Genomic DNA, 17,386 nt, shown 5'->3' with positions numbered 1-17,386 from the left:
CCACATGGGTGCAGAATCCAAAAGCTTTGGACCATCCTCGATTGCTTTCCCAGGCCACAAGCAGGGAGCTGGATGGGAAGTGCAGCTGCTGAGGTTAGAACCGGCACCCATATGAGATCCCAGTGTGTTCAAGGAAAAGACTTTAGCCACTAGGCCACTGTGCCAGGACCATGGGCCTTGGTTCTAACCCAGCAGCCCCACTTTCCAGCCAGCTAACTGCTTGTGGCCTAGGAAAGCAGTCTTTTGGCCCAAAACCTTGGGACCTTGCACCCATGGGGGAGACCTGGAAGAAGCTTCTGGATTCTGGCTTTGGATCAGCTTAGCTCCAGCCATTGCAATCACTTAGGGAGTGAACCATCAGATGAAAGGCCTTCCTCGGGCCTGGTGGCGTGGTCTAGTGGCTAAAGTCCTCGCTTTGAATGCCCCAGGATACCATATGGGTACCGGTTCTAATCCCGGCAGCTCCACTTCCCATCCAGCTCCCTGCTTGTGGCCTGGGAAAGCAGTTGAAGACAGCCCAAAGCCTTGGGACCTTGCACCCGCATGGGAGACCCGGAAGAGGTTCCTGGTTCCTGGCTCTGGATCAGCGCGCACCGGCCGTTGCTTCTCACTTGAGGAGTGAAACATCGGATGGAAGATCTTCCTCTCTGTCTCTCCTCCTCTCTGTATATCCAGCGTTCCAATAACAATAAATGTAAAAAAAAAAAGAAAGAAAGAAAGAAAGAAAGGCCTTCCTCTCTGTCCCTCCTCCTCTCTGTATGGCTATCTGCTTTTCCTAAATAAATAAATAAATAAATAAATAAATAAATAAATAAATCCCACCATATGGCTCATTCTGTTGGCTCAAATCTCTTATTAATTCAAATTAATGATGTAGAAATAAGACTAGCAACATATATTCAAATTGATAAATGGTTTGGAGAGAGTAAAAACAATAATGCTTAATTATATGCTTAGCATCATGCCAATAGCTCATAAACACTCAATAACTTCAAGCTAATTTTATTACTATTAACAGGTTAAAAGATCAGTGCTAATAATCCCTAGGAGATGAAAACATGTGAGACCATTGTTTCATCTCTCTATCTCTCTCTCTCTGTCTCTCTCTCTTTTTGGAAACTTAAAAGGGTAGTTTACTGAAATATATGTATCTCCACATAGAGCAATAGCAACAGTCCAATCTAAAAGATTAAATAAATAGAGATAGCTCTAATACTAGCCATATATTTATAAAGCTGAAGTCACTTTCTTTTCACACACTGCATTCCAATATTTTACATAGGACATTCATTCATAAGGCAGAAAAAGTGAATTTCACATGAAATGACTTGGTTTTTACATCCAAGGGTCACACTGGGAGTAGACTCAGGCAGACAGATTCCTTGCTAATGAGGAGTTATCTGTGATGACAACTGCAAGAATCTTAGAATATGCTGTGTAAAAGACATACATTTGAGAGAACAAAAAAGATGGAGATTTTAAGACACAATAGGATTTTCAAGCAGAAGTTAGTGAGACTAGCCATTCTCTCATGAGGTCCAACTACTTTCATTATAAACTAATCACCCTTGGCACACACTTTCTGATATGGGACATAAAGGGTATGAAATATCAAAGAATAGTCTTTTGGGGATATGATACTTTAGGTTTCAAGGTCTAGTATAAAAAGTAGCCTGGGGCCTGGTGCAATAGCTTAGTGGTTAAAGTCCTTGCCTTGAATGTGCTAGGATCCCATATGGTCACCAGTTCTAATCCCAGCTGCTTCACTTGCCATTCTGCTCTCTGCTTGTGGCCTGGGAATGTAGTCGAGGATGGCCCAAAGCTTTGGGACTCTGCACCCATGTGAGAGACCCAGAGGAAGCTTCTGACTCCTGGCATCAGATTAACTCTGCTCCAGCCATTGTGGGCGCTTGGGAACTGAACCATCGGACAGAAGATCTTCCTCTCTGCTTCTCCTTCTCTCTGTATATCTGTATTTCCAATAAAAATAAATCAATCTTTTTTAAAAAAATTGCCTGTATAGTTAAAAGCAGTTGAATGTGAACTCATACTGCCACTCAAAAGGCTATGCTTGGGATTTTACCCCTTCAACAAAGCCCTGTGCAGGGAAGAAATAAATGTGGATACAAATGAATCTCCGCCCCACATACATGTGCAAAAAACACTTGTCAATTATTGTAAGAATATCTTTAGCATAGAACAACTGAAGTATAGAATTGGTGGCACCTAAGCCAGACACAGACTGCCCCAGCCTACCTATGTGGATGCACACTGGGTGAAAGCAATCATTCTGTGTGCACCTCAGGAATGTGCTGCTCTGAGGGGACAAAGTGCCAGGGGCACCAGCCTCAGGCTCCCAAGCTGTGCCCCCTCATCTCTGGCCAGTATGGTTCTCATCATCCTGCTGCCCACAATGTTAAGAAAATAAACAGACCTAACACGCTCCATAAGCAGGGAACGGGGACTCTAACCACGTGCATGAAGTATGCCTATTATGTATGCCATGGCTCTGGCAATTGTCAGAAGTGTAACAAGATCACCTGCCTAAATTTTGAAGACATGAAGATTGTCATCTTTTTATGGTGGCAGGAGTCCATGCAAGATTTGTAAACAGTGATTCAAAATACTATAAATATAACGTAAAAGAGCTTGTGTAAAACAGAAGAAATCCAAATTTATAAGTGGGTACAAAAAACAGATGTCAGCTTTATACAGAGTTCTTCCTCCTGTACCAACAGATTTTTTTTGTTGTTATAAATATAAACCTGACCTGAAAAACTGGGATTTGGGGGAGAGTTATCTTTGCATCTAAAATATCCAAAGGATGCTTACTCTGTTAACGTCTCTAGAGATATTCTACTGCCAGAGACAGTTCTGAAGGTGTGACTTTGGAGGCAATTATAGTTTAGTGTGGAGCCCAGGCCTGGAGTCCGCTGCATTGCTAGCCATGGGAGTGGCTGCTGCAGCATCCTCTGCTCCTCCAGTTCATCCTGTAGCTCCTGGCAGACACTGGCCTGCAGGACTGCCAGTGTGAGACGCCCCTTTGGGGGCAACTCTGTAGACAGGATATGCAGGAGCTGAAGTAGGCAAGCCAATTGATCCAGTGAGGAATCTCTTTCCCACAAAGAATCTCTGCCAATTTTACTATTCTAGGAATCTTAGGATGAATTCCACAACAGTGTAATGTCCAGGGTCAAGAGGGATCAGGCCTGCTTGTCTGCCTCTGAAGGCTGACTTGGTGATCTCTATGGTACTAAGCTATCCAAAAGACTAGGGATCCTTGACAGTCTCATTAGCTTATGAATCATCTGAAGGAGCAGGGTAAAATGAAGATTAGGATTCACTTCATCCGTGATGGGGCAGAGATAATAGCATCTCACAAATTCCTAGATGATGCTAGCCCACAAAGCCGACCTTGAGCCCTGATAAAGCTGAAGAGAAGTGATTGCAGTTTTTATGCATCAAATGATAAGCATTGCCTTTCTATTCTATTCCCAGTTCCTCTACATTTTTTTTCTTTATCATCTTCTAGGAAGTCAGTGCTTCTTAAAACAGCAGCTTATTTAAATTGAAATGATTCTCCTAGTTTAGAACCATTTCCTGGCAAAATTTCAAATATTCCAGAAAAGGGTAAGGATGACCACCATAAGCAAATTCTCTACCAAAACTTCCATTCATTCATTAAAAACTCCAATTCCAGTAAGTGAGGTGTACTTGTTCATCCAGCACATGTCGTACAAGTTGAGCACCACTAACTGGTTAGCCCCCTTCCTACTTCTCCCTGTTGCTGCTGCCACCACCTTGTCCACCCCTGTGGCACTCTTCAGGGGGTCTGGGCTGGGTGCTAAACTCTCAGCCAGGGTGGAAAAATCGGGCAGCCTCAGCGCTCCATGGGCTCCGCCAATGGGAGCCTGTGCAGGGCAAGGAGAGACATGTGGCAGGCCCCGATCAGGCTCAGGCAATTCCCCTTGGCTGCGGACATGTGGGCAAGATCCACATTCTCTTTTTTCCTTCCTGTATGTAGGGTAGGGGTGAGATAATGGCAGTAACCATACCCAGCCTTTCAACCACCCCATTAATCTGGGATGGGGAACCAACATCCAATATCGAACCATGGTCTCAATGTCACATACTGTGAGGATTCTGCCCAGGTGGTTTCAATAGTTATGAAGTATTCTCAACATTGCCACTTCAAGGATGAGAAAACACTTCCAATATCCATTAAATTACATGGTCAACCTTCCACTCTTCACCCAAATATTTGCTGGCATCATTTGGCTGGAGTAGTTGTCCATTTTGTTCTGTTCTTCTTCTGCTATAGACCCAGATGCCATCTCTAGGTCCAATGTGACTCAGTACCCGCTGTCCACTCCTCCATTTTTTCCAGTGAGGAGTAACAGTTCTCATAGATGGGCCCAAGGATCCAGGCATGAACGGACCCCTGTCCCCCAGGGCTCATGGGCCCAGCACCCACTGGAATGGGATTGACACCAGTGTCCACCCCCATGGCCAACAGCAGTGCTGGAGTGGCTGTGCAGGCACATGTGAAGGCTTTGGCTCATCCAAAGCACTCAGCAGGCTGCCTGACCGATCTCAGCAAAGGGTTGGTGGAGACTCCAAATTGCAATATTGATTAACAGGTAGAGGAGCAGCTTTGTTTAAGACACCACATCACTGGCCCCACACTAATCTGTTTCTAAAACGTTTAATGCTTAGAATTTTGTATTAAAACACTTGTGGAAAAATTCAGAATCAATTAGCATGTATAGAAACAAGTAAGGATTTTAAGACAAGGCAGACCTGGAATTGATTAGCTGGGCCATTTGCCAGCTGTATGATCTTTGGGTGTTAGCTGAACTCTCCAAACCCCATCTCTGTGTCTGAAATATTTCTGACAAGGAAGCGCCTAGCAGATATTAGCTATTTCTGTACTTTCTCTAAGCAAAGCTGTGTCTGATATGCTTCAGAAATGGACTATTCTTCCCTGCTGAAACTTATGCAGGTGGAATGCATACATAATCCAACAGGTAAATCCATTTCAGATGTCACATCTTATACTGAAGTGCCTCCTCATGTTGAAGGCTCCTCCATTTCCCATTCAGCTTCCTTCAAATGTGCATTCTGGGAGACAGCAGGTGATGGCTCAAATACATGGAGCATTGCCATCTTCATGATGGACCACATGGAGTTCTGGGCTCCTGGCTTAGATCTGGCTGTAACAGGCATTTGGGGAGTGAACCTGTGGATGGCAAAACCCTCTCTGTTTTTGAAACATACTGAAAATAAATGGATTTTTAATTGCTAAAGATAAATACTCCAAGAAATAGAAGTTTCTATGTTCTCCTTCCATATTGGCTTTGGTAGTTTGATTTTGAGAAGTATTTTATTATATAGCCCAGATGCAGATTAAGAGGCATAATAACATAGTTCTAATCTAAATATCTTCTAATAGGGTGCAGTTTTGGTTTTACACACACACACACACACACACACACATATATTAAAGATCTAATTATTTTTATAAAAAATACAGATCAAATTTTATGGAGAGAAGAAGAGACAGAAAGCAAACCTTCCATCTGCTGCTTTACCCCCCCAAAGTGGCCGCAATGGCTAGAGCTAAGCCAAGTCAGGAACCTGGAGCTTCTTCCATAGAAGAAGCTTGGGGCTTCGCATGCCTATGCAGGGCCCCAAGGCTTTTGGTCAACGTCTACTGATTTCCCATAGCATCCTATTGATAACTTGATTTCACTTGCTTCTCAACTCCTACTAGAATGTATTTATTCCCATAAGGATTTGTAGGCCACTCCTGATTCCTGGCTTTGGAATAGTCTGACCTTTTTTGTTGTGGCATTTGGAGAATGAGCCAGCACGAGATCTGACTGATGAAAAACAGATTGGTTTACTTGAAAAGGAGAATGAACATTGAATTCTCATTTTCCAGAAGCTTCAAGAATATTTTCATGTGTAGTTTCTCTGGGTCATTCAAATTTTTTATTTATAATTGTGGCAGGAGCTGGGAATTGAGGTCATCTAGCTGCTGGCTTACCCCCTAAAGATGTGCTACAATCAGAGCTGGGCCATGTTGAGGTACAGTCTGGAACTCCATCCGGGTCTCTCACATGGTGATAAGGATCCAGCTGATTGAGTTATCCTGTGCTTACATGGTATTTATACTGTAACTAACAAAAAAACTGAAGAAATTGTCTTTTAATATACATAACTTATCATGCAATTCATTGTGAGCCATTTTCTTCAGTTGAGTACCTATCTCTCATCTAAAACCTCACACACACACACACACACACACACACACACATTTTGCACATTTCCAAGTTGTACTTTATTTTACTTACTCTTTCCATCTTTTTTTTTTCCTTCAAATTACTTGCTACTCCTTCAAGTCCTATTGCTTCCAGAGGTTTTCCAGATATTTTCAGGTATTATGCTTTCTAACTCACATTCCACTTTAAATGTTACAATTGGACAGGATTTTAACTTTGTCTTCAGATGTAAAAAATCCCCAATCATAGCCTCAGTTAAATCCTGGTAAATTAAACATCTGCTAGGCCTGGAGGTAGTCCTTTCTGTTGTAGTCTAGGAAATCAGTTATGTTAGAATGCTTCTTCCTTGTAATGTCCACTAGTCATCTGACACTGTGCTATGCACATTATCCAATAAAGGCAGGACTACTGGAATGAATCAGAAGACCTGCTGCCACTTCTGAGTTCTGTGGCCCTAACTTTCCAGAGATCTAACCTCTTCATTTAAATAAATGGAATAAACTTTGCAAGCATTGCTTTTTTTTGGTTAAATAAATAAAATTTAGTGCAGGCTGATTGTGACATATAATAGTAAAAAGGCAAAGACTCTGCCATTAGAAAGACCGCAGTGAGGCTACTTTTGCAACTTGTTGACCTTGAGTAAGTGAGCTAACTTCTTTGTACCTTGTTTGCTCAGCTGCAAATAGGAAGAACAACAGTAATCACTACATATACATGAGGGGCATGTGGGACAGCATATGAACCCTTTAGTATAATGTTTGAAGTCCAGCAGCATTTTTCTAAATTAAGTTCTATTTTACCATGGTTGTAATATGAAATTGGAATCTTAAACTGGAAGATGGATGAAGCCTGTGAAACCATGGGTAGCTTTTCAGCACTCTGAAGGGCTTTTCTGACTCTGACTAGACTAATTTCCCCATCAATCTTTATCACATATCAGCAAATGGTCATTCCTGAGAAGTTTCAAAATAATTGTGACTTTTTATCTCTTTTGAAGTTTTCTAGAATGCTATTCATCATTGCTGAAGGTGTATACTAGATATGATTTCAATTAAACAAACAAACAAAAAAACCTCGAGCCTACATACTCTGATCACCATCGTCATGGGTCGTACACATGCTTCAGAAGAAGGCCTGTCCTGGTCAGCTCTACCCTTTTGCCAAAAGATCCCCAGCCACAAAGGGAATGACTCACAATGGGCCTAATGCTGAGGGAGCTGAACACAACCTTACACACACCATTTTGCAGTAGATAGTAAGAACTGAAAAAATTTTAAATCTAAAGACTTGCTCCTGGTCTTTCTGAGGATGTCCATCAGTATTAAGAAACGGTTGTTATTTGAAAGCATATTGAGAAGAACAGAAGGGATAAAGGTTCTAAACACTCCTGAGTCAGAATAGAAAATTGATTTTAAGAACTGGCTGGATAGCATTTGCAATACATGTCAATTTTCTCCTAAAAGTTGGAGCTCTAAGTCATCAACAGCATTTGACCTGGTGACAAAATTTTGTCAATATATCCTTGCATCAAAATTATTGTTTACTAAAGAAAAAAATACATTTTTCTCTCTGCTACTTCTGATACATCTTAATATTTCATGTGAATTTCATCTCAACTTGAAAATTTCTGAATTTTTATTGCATTCAGTTTTTTTAAACATTTATTTTAATTTTTCTTGTAATGTTAAATATATATAGAGGAGGAGAGACAGTGAGGAAGATCTTCCATCCATTGATTCACTCCCCAAGTGGTTGCAACGTCCGGAGCTGTGCCGATCTGTGCCAATCTCATACCTGTGCTGAGTTGCAAGGGTTTGGGCCATCCTTGACTGCTTTCCCAGGCCATAAACAGGGAGCTGGATGGGAAGCAGGGTACCAGAATTAGAATCTATGGCCAAATGGGATACTGGTATGTGCCAGACAAGGACTTTAACCACTAGGCTACTGTGCCAGGTCCTTCTTGCATTTAGTTTTAAGCTCTTTAACTTGTATTTACCTAAAACCAGAGATTCTTGTGGATAATGATTAGTTCAATGTTGAATATAATCTGTTACACTCCCTCCCAGATCTGCAAGCACATCAATGACCTTTATGAAGACCTGTGGGATGGCACATACCTGGTTTCTATGCAGGAGGTTCTTTTGGGTGTGAAGCTGGTCAGCTTTCCTATCCTCCTGATGAGTGATCTAAGAAGTTCATGTTACTGGCGTAGCAGGCCATCTTGCTTCATGCTAGGGCAATGAGTGACCAACACTGCCAGCTCTTCCAGCTTGGTGTGAGTGAGGGGGACTTTTTGGGAGGGAGTAGAAGAGATACATCGTGGACTTTTTTCTAATTCATACTTAGAGTTTACAAAGGATATAATTTCAGGTTGTATAATACATATTTTTTATCTTCATGAAATCAGGAATCTTATTTTTCCTCTAATTCATGTGTTTTTGTTTCAACATGGAGTTAGAGAGATAAAAGCTTCTGGATTCTGGCTTTGGATCAGCTTAGCTCCAGCCATTACAATCACTTAGGGAGTGAACCATCAGATGAAAGGCCTTCCTCGGGCCTGGTGGCGTGGTCTAGCGGCTAAAGTCCTCTCCTTGAACGCCCCAGGATCCCATATGGGTGCCGGTTCTAATCCCGGCAGCTCCACTTCCCATCCAGCTCCCTGCTTGGGGCCTGGGAAAGCAGTAGAGGACGGCCCAAAGCCTTTGGACCCTGCACCCGCGTGGGAGACCCGGAAGAGGTTCCTGGTTCCTGGCTCTGGATCAGCGCAGCACCGGCCATTGTGGAGACTTGGGGAGTGAAACATCAGATGGAAGATCTTCCTCTCTGTCTCTCCTCCTCTCTGTATATCCGGCTTTCCAATAATAATAAATCTAAAAAAAAAAAATCCTTGTTGTGTATGTATGAGGATCCCATATGGACCAATATGAATGCTGCATTCCCAATCTAGCTCCCAGACTGTGGCCTGGGAAAGTAATAGAGGATGGCCCAAGGCCTTTGGGCCCTGTACCCATGTGGGAGACCTGGATGAAGCTCCTGGCTCTTGACTTCGGATCAGCTCAACTGCAGCCATTATCGACAACTGTTGAGTAAGACAGTGGATAGAAGATCTTTTTCTCTTTACAAATCTGACTTTCCAGTGAAAATAATATAATCTTTTAGAAAAGGGAGGTGTCTGAGTATAAGAAGTGATTAATGTATCCAACTGTCCTGATTTAATTTTCTGAGACTATTGAAAGTTGGAGGGTATTTTCATATCTGCTGATTGATTTTTTAAATTTTTGTTAATAAATTAAGGATCAGCAGGGCTGAAGAACCTCCATCTGCTGAGCATGCCCTCCTGGCAACATGGAAATGACAAGGAGTGAGGGGAAGATGATGATGATGATAATGATTCCTGCTGTGATGTGGGCCACCCAGCCAGCACTGCTGTCGCTGCAGGGCTGTAAAGGTTTAAGTGTCTCTAGGTCTCCAGTTGGGACTACCAGTACTGCCATCAGAGTCTGAGAGGTTCTGCATCTCCAAGTAGCTTAGCTATCATTTGCCTTTTGTTTCCAGCTGGGAATTTGCCCAGTGAATGCCATTAAAACTAATTGTGCCTCTTGTCAGCAGATGTCACTGCAGAAAGCAATTCTCTTTATCTGAAGAAGATTGACACCAAAAGAATCATGTTTGGATGTATCAAGTCCGCTCTGACTTAAAGACTCATGGCTTTCTGGTTGCTCTGCTGTCTTGTGTAACTCTAGACCACAGAATTTAGGGAAGGTTTAGTGGACAGCATGACAGTTAATTGCTCACAGCTTCACAGTCCAGACTAACTGGCACTTTTGCCCTACCTCTTTGGCCAATAGAGCCTCACCACACAGAATATTGTTTGTTTTCAAAATAGCCTGTGATTTCCAAACTCACCGCCTAAAGTTTCTCTAGCCTTAGTTAATGCTATGTATAGTATTAGGATGGAGATTTTTTTTAAATTGTATTTTGGAAATTTTTACATTGTTGATTAGGGTAAAAAGTTACAAGGGCTAAAGGGAATATTGAGGAGAAGCCCCACCCAGTCTCCCACCTACCCCAGGTCCCGGATATAGGGCATACTCTGAGATCCTTGCTCAAGTGGTCCCAGTAGTTCACCAGTTATGCATTGCTGCCAATCTCACCACTCCAGACACAATGAGGCTGTTGAATAATCTACTGATTAAGATAGTCTATCATAGAGTCTCCCTTTGTTCAGTGTTTCACTGCCAACATATAGCTGTGGTGGTTGACTGACCTGTTCTATCTTCTGTCTTTTCTTGGTTAAGGTTCTGAATCCGCCATTTCAGTTGAAGGGATCCCCAAAGAAACTTTGAGGTGTTCCCAGACCAGAATCCTATATGTATTAGCAAGTACAGGACCTGGCACAGTCCGTCTCCCATTTCAGCTGGTGGTTGCAATTGCTGGGTTTGTTCCATCTTGAGCCAAGACTTCCACTGAAATCAATGAGTGTTGCAGTCTGTCCTGGTTCTGTTCATCACATATCATCACATACTCGGCCATCACACCAACCAGTGGGAGCTGCAGCTTGGTCAGAGCAACCCCCACCAGGCCCACCCCTGCCCTAATTTGCCAGTACGTGTAGTAGCCTAGTTCAGTCTGCCCCATATCCCATTGGGCTCTCGTAAATGTCAAAGGGTATTGGAGCTTAGTTCCATCCAACCAGCTCAACTGTCCATCCCTCACGGATGTTGTTGAGTGCCTCTCTGTCTAGCCATCCCAACCCCTGTCATAGTTATTGTGCCCTCCCATAGGAATGTTAGCCCAAGAGGGGGGAACCCACTATTTCCCTCCCAGGTCACTGTCACTCCCGGATTATGCTCTCTCCAGGTGGCCCTGTGGTTGGACTTGACAGTATTGGCCCCTGATGCCAACTCCTGCTATGGCTAAGCCCCGACAGCTGTCACCCCCTCCAGTTTTGTTAACACTAGTAGGAATAGTCCACCCTTCCTCACTCTTCCCTGATCTGGTCCACATGAGGCGCACAGGTGCTGCAGCCCTACCTGGTCTGGTCCCAGCTCATGCTCTCCAGTGGGAGTAACTGTCCAGCAAGGGAACCACCCCTTCTTCCCCTGTCGGCTCTGTCCCTCCCTTCCTGACTCACATGTGTGGTGGTTGGGTGCTGTGGTCTCATCTGGCACAGGCAACCTCACCTTGGTATTCTTTGTTGTATCTTGCTTTTGTTGAGACTGAACCTGGCTCAACCCACACTCTGCTCTGGCGTTTGGGTTTGCCAGTTGATGACGCGAACTGATCAGCCTGGTCTGTCCCCAACCCATGCCAAATGCATGCCAGTGGTGCACTTTTTCTGGGCTGTTTCCTTCCATGCTTCCTGCGCTTATTTGTAGGATCCTTGTCCTGTCAGAAGAGTTGCTCAGGCTCCTACATCAGAACCCCTCCTGGTGTCAGGTTTCACGCATAGCAGTCGGTCCGTGGGCCAGCACTACTCAGTTCATCTCCTGTCCTAGCAGGAGCAATGTCTTTGCTGGCCTTCAACCCATTCTGGTTCTTGCTGTTGAATGTTTCAGCCCAGCACGGCTCGTCCATACCCACATATAGCACATGCATGGCTCAGTTGGGATTGAAACCCAGCCTAGTCCATCCCACATCTACCATAGTCCTCCAGAACACCAGAAGGTGTTGCAGTATGACCCGGCCTGGTTTACCAAGTCCCAGTCTACACTTGTGCCAAGGGAGGCTACAACTGTGTCCTGAACAGAACGCAGCCCCATTCCAGCTTGTGTGCCCCTTGGTGGGAACCTTCACCCAGCTCCCCAACTGGACCTGAACACAGTCAATTTTAAGCATGCCAGTGGTTGGTCTGGCTCAGCACAGCCCCTCACCTGTTGCAATCCCTGCCCTAGACACTATGGCTAAGCTCCTTGGTCTCACCCAGCTTAGACTGTCACCATCCCCACTCCTATGTCACCCAGTGGGATTAGAATTTCCACAGGGTGTGGCCTAGACCCCCCCATACAATCCAACCCTGGATATGGTTCTCGAGTGCTAGTTAATGTCATGGCCCTGCCCACTGTGACCCCTGTGCAGATCCATCATCATGGCAGGTAATGGGGACATCCTGCTCTTCATGACCAGAGCCTGAGCTTTTGAATGAACTGGTATTTGGTGCTCAGCATTAATAAGTAATTACAGGTTCTTCAGAGGAAGATTTACTGTCATCGGGAATCTTTAGGATTGATTAATGGCTCCAAAGCACTGTGGGTTAAGCATGGAGCTACCTAAGCAGCACATCAAAGAACCAAAATCCCAGAGCTCCCCTGCCGGGTGGCCAGCAAACTAAGTCTGGTGCCAAGTGGCGCACTAGCCACCTGAGAGCGGCTCACCACGTGCACATGGTGGCCAGTGCACGCAAAGCAGGCATGAGAGGACCCGTGGTGCCCTGCGGGGCTTCCGCAGCCTGGGGCTACAGGAAGTTGAAATCCCCGGACTCAAGGATCCGCCCCTTCTCAACCCCCTCCCCAGCTCAAGCCAGAGCAAGCAGTAGGAGGGGTCGGACCTGCCTAACAAAGCCAGAGACCTACCTGGGCTCCATCAGGCAGGCCCGAGAGTGGCTCACCACGTGCATATGGTGGCTGGTGTGTGCGAAGCAGGCATCAGACGAGCATGAGACGACCTGTGGTGCCCTGGGGGGCCTCCTGGATGGAGATTTAACTTGAGTGTTTTTGGCTATTTATTTTTCTTGGATGGTGCACTAGAAGCAAAGATCAGAGTGTAAGAGGAACATTCTCTATGTGCACTCCTTCAGTTATAGCCCAGAGTCTTTTTGCAGAAAGTGATTAGGACATATCCCTAATCCCTAGTCATCTCCTTGATTTCTTTTCCAATTGCCTTTGTATCCTGCATCTTTTTTCTTTTTACACGTGTTTCATTGAGAGGCACAATTACAGAGCAGGTGAGATATAAAGAAAGAGAGTGAGGTCTTCCACCCACTCCATTCTGCAAATTGTTGCAGCAGCTGGGGCTTAGCCAGGCAAAAAAGTCAGGAGCCAAAAACTTATTCCATGTCTCCCATGCAGGTACAGGGTCCAAGTGTTTGGATTTTCTCCCACAGCTTTTCCAGGTGCTGTAGAAGAGAGCTGAATAGGCAAACGAACAGCCAGGTTTTGAACTATCGTCTATGTGTGACACAGTCACTTTAAGTGGAAGTGTACTCCACTGTTTCACGGTGCTGAAACTGTACCTCAAATATATTTTTGTCAAAATTTATTCTACCAAGGGCCATTTGGACACTTGTATCATTAACAGGTCACAGGAGATCAAGAACATAAGATTTGCCCTGGGCCCAGTGTGATAGCCTAGTGGTTAAATTCTTACCTTGCATTCATGTAGTTTTCATAATGCAGCCAGTTCATACCTCTGATGCTCCACTTCCCTTTCAACTTCCTGCTTGGGGCCTGGGAAAGCAGTCCCCCAAGCCTTAGGACCCTGCACCCACATGGGATACCTGAAACAAACTCCTGGCTTCAGATTTGCTCAGATCTGGCTTTTTGGCTATTTGTAGAGTGTATCAGTGGATGGACAAGTCTTTTCTCACTGTATCTCCTTCTATATGCCTCTGTCCTCATTGCTCTACATGGCAAGCTACAATGTGCTAGCACCCACAGTGCCATTGATTTACAAGGGTAAAACAAAACTTAATAATTGAAAAAACACTAACAGATTCCTTTGCTGTTAGTTCTACTCAGTTCCTGTGTGAGATATGCAAGTAAACTGACCATACTCTTTTTGCTGATATTTATTTATTTCTATTGGGATGTCAGATTTAGAGAGGGAAGGAAAAACAGAAAAATCTTCCATCTGCTTGTTCACTTGCAAAGTGGCCACAACAACCAGAGCTCAGCTGATCCAAAAAAAGGAGCCATGAGATTTTTCAGGTTGCCCACAAGAATGCTTTTGGATATGCTTTACTGCTTTCTCAGGCCACAGGCAGGGAGCTGTAAGGAAGTGGAGCAGCCAGGACATGAATTGGCTGTCATATAGATTTCAGTGCATGCAAGATGAGGACTTTAACCACTAGGCTACTGCACTGGGTCTTGAACATATTCTAATGAGAGCGATGTTTCTTTTTTTAAAAAAAGATTTTTTTTTTAAATTACAAAGTCAGATATACAGAGAGGAGGAGAGACAGAGAGGAAGATCTTCCATCTGATGTTTCACTCCCCAAGTGAGCTGCAATGGCCCGTGCTGCGCCGATCCAGAGCCAGGAACCAGGAACCTCTTCCGGGTCTCTCACGTGGGTGCAGGTTCCCAAAGCCCTGGGCCGTCCTCTACTGCTTTCCCAGGCCACAAGCAGGGAGCTGGATGGGAAGTGGAGCTGCCGGGATTAGAACCAGTGCTCATTTGGGATCAAGGGGCGTTCAAGGCGAGGACCTTAGCCACTAGGCCACACTGCTGGTCCCGAGAGTGATGTTTCAATCCTAACTTCAGTAAAACTAACTGTCACAAAAGGAAACCAAGCAGAAGAAAAAATATGGAAGTAGTATTTCCTACAGAAACTATCTGGCAAATATATGAGACAAAATTACTAAGCCTTGGACAGGGAGCAAAGGCCCTGGGATTCTGTTCTCACGGTTATATGATGTTCAGGACTGGGAAAGGGTAGAAAATAATTTTCTTTGGGGTATGTTTATTAAACACTCATATACCTCCAAGCTTTTGTTTGATTTGTGTACTTCATGCAGAACTGAAAGATGATTTTCCTGCAGTAATAGCACACTTCCTTTGAAGTGGGTTGCTTCCTAATTTTTACCTCTCACTTTATATATATATATTTCTGTATATTGAACATGTTTTCACCATGTATTATTCTTCATTTTCTGTGGTTAGAAATTGGCTCTCTTGAGAGCCTATTCCTAGAAGCAGTGTTGGATCACACTTAAAAAAAAAAGGATACAAGAAATGAAAAGTATGATCAAAAGGCCCAACACATGAGTTATGGAAGTTCCAGAAAGCACAGAAAGAGAAGTTGGGATTAAAGATGTATTCAATGAAATAACAAATAGAAAGGCCATAGAACTCCAATGACAGAGTTGATCAAAAGCGAACTTCACGTGACATGATAATCAAGCTCTCTTCGGTTGAACAAAAGAAAAAATCCTTGATGTGCATGTGAAAATATTGAGTGACTTATAGTGTACCCCCAATCAAACTCATAAGTGACCTCTCAGAAGAAACACAAGAGGCCAGAAGAGAATGCAGTGACATATTCCAAATTCAAAGTGAAAAATTTTCAACCCAGAACATAACCTACAAAGCTATCTTTGTCTTTGGAAATGAAATAAAATTCTTCTATAATAAAGAAAAATTCAGTCTTGCTTGGATCCCACATGCTAGCCACCATGTGCATGTGGTGAACTGTGCCCGGGCCTACCTGGGTTCGGGGGCTGCTTCCTTCAGGGTGAGTACACTGAGGGGGGAAGCCTCTATGACTGGGTAGGTCCAGGGCTCACTTACTACCCTCATCGGGTGGTGAACAGGATTGGGGAGGGTCGCGACCTTGGGACTGGGGCTTTAAATTTCCAGCAGCCTCCTGGCTACTGGTGGACCTCAGGATGGGGCATCTCATGCCTGGATCCCACATGCCAGCCACCATGTGCCTGTGGTGAACTGTCCCCAGGCGGCCAGTGTGCCATTTGGTGCCAGGCTTCGCCTGCTGGCTGCCCGGCCAGGGAGCTCTGGGGTGTTGGTTGTTTGAATCTCTGCTTAGGTAGCTCCAGGTTGAACCCACTATTCTTCTAGGACGTGAATCAATCCTAAAGACAGTAACTCTTCCTTGGTAGAGCCTGTAATCACTGAACAATGCTGACCACCAAATACCAGTCCATGTAAAAGCTATTGCTCGGAGCTTGTTCATCAGACTCATAACTTGTTACCTGACATGATGATAGATCAGGAGACTTGTCACATTAGACAGGGTTATAACATTAACTAGCACTCGAGAACCACATCAGGGGGTAGATTCTGTGGGAAATGTTTGGGCCACACCCTGTGGAAAGTCTAACCCCACTGGTTAGCTCAGGACTTTGGGTGATGATGGACTAAGCCAGGTGTGACCAAGGAACTTTCCATCAGTCACAGGTAACACAACCCACAACAGTCTGGATTGCTCAAGGCAGCAGCAGCCGAATGTGCATCCTGAAGAGGGTGTGGGGTGGGCTGGGCTGCAACATTTACCAGCTCATACATGGCCAAATGGAAGGCCAGACTATGCCAGACACTCGTCTAAAACCCATTGGCATGTATGAGAACCGGGTGTGGGAGTGGATCAAGTGGTTGAACGTGGGAAACTCCCCTGGTGGGTCACAGCTCCCACTGGTGAACATGTGGTCCAAACCTGAGGGTCAGACAAGCTGGAAAATATAGCTCCAACAGTTGGCTAATGTGTAAATTGGCAATGGAACAGGATGTACTGGGCAGGACTGAGCAAACCTTAGCCTACAATTGAAACTAGAAATCAGGATGGAACATAGGTCATGCCGAGCTAGGCTCTTGCACCTACTGGTCTACTCGAGTCAAGGGCACTAAGACACAATGTCTAAGGCAGAGGCCAGGACAAGTGAGGGACTGAGTCAAGCTGAGTCAGAGCACCAATGACATGTGTGTGATCTATGGCTGGGAACAGACTTGGTTGTGGAGCTAAGGGGAGACCCTAACTGGGTTGAGGTTACCACCAAGGGGCGTGTGTGTTGGAATGGGGGCTGCGTTCTAACTAGGAAGCAGTTGTAGCCTCCCATGGCACAAGTGTGGACTGGGACAGAATGCAGCAGGTCAGGCCAGACCCCAACACTGTCTGGATGACCAGGGTAGATGCGGGACTGACTAGGCTGGGTCTCAACCCCCTACTGAGCCATGTGTGAGCTGTATGTGGGTATGGACGAGCCATGGCTGAGCTGAAACATCCAACAACAACATGAACCAGAATGGGTTGAAAGCCAGGCAAGAAAAGCCACTGTTCCTGCTAGGAAAGGAGGTGAACTGAGTAGGGCTGGCTTATGGACCCCCTGGTATGTGCAAATTGTGGAACTGGGAGGGGTTCTGATGGAGGAGCCTGG

At 44.7% G+C, this 17,386-nt stretch overlaps 1 pseudogene; it reads right to left on the bottom strand.

Annotated features, from left to right (window-relative positions):
- Positions 1–2,898: 2,898 nt before the first annotated feature.
- LOC131482916 (deubiquitinase DESI2-like) lies at positions 2,899–7,390 on the bottom strand (annotated as a pseudogene).
- Between the last annotated feature and the right edge of the window lie 9,996 nt (positions 7,391–17,386).

The sequence above is a fragment of the Ochotona princeps genome, chromosome 21, assembly GCF_030435755.1.
Source record: "Ochotona princeps isolate mOchPri1 chromosome 21, mOchPri1.hap1, whole genome shotgun sequence".
NCBI lineage: Eukaryota > Metazoa > Chordata > Mammalia > Lagomorpha > Ochotonidae > Ochotona > Ochotona princeps.
The sequence above is the reverse complement of the archived record's forward strand: the minus strand, read 5'-3'. Positions and strand labels throughout refer to the sequence as shown.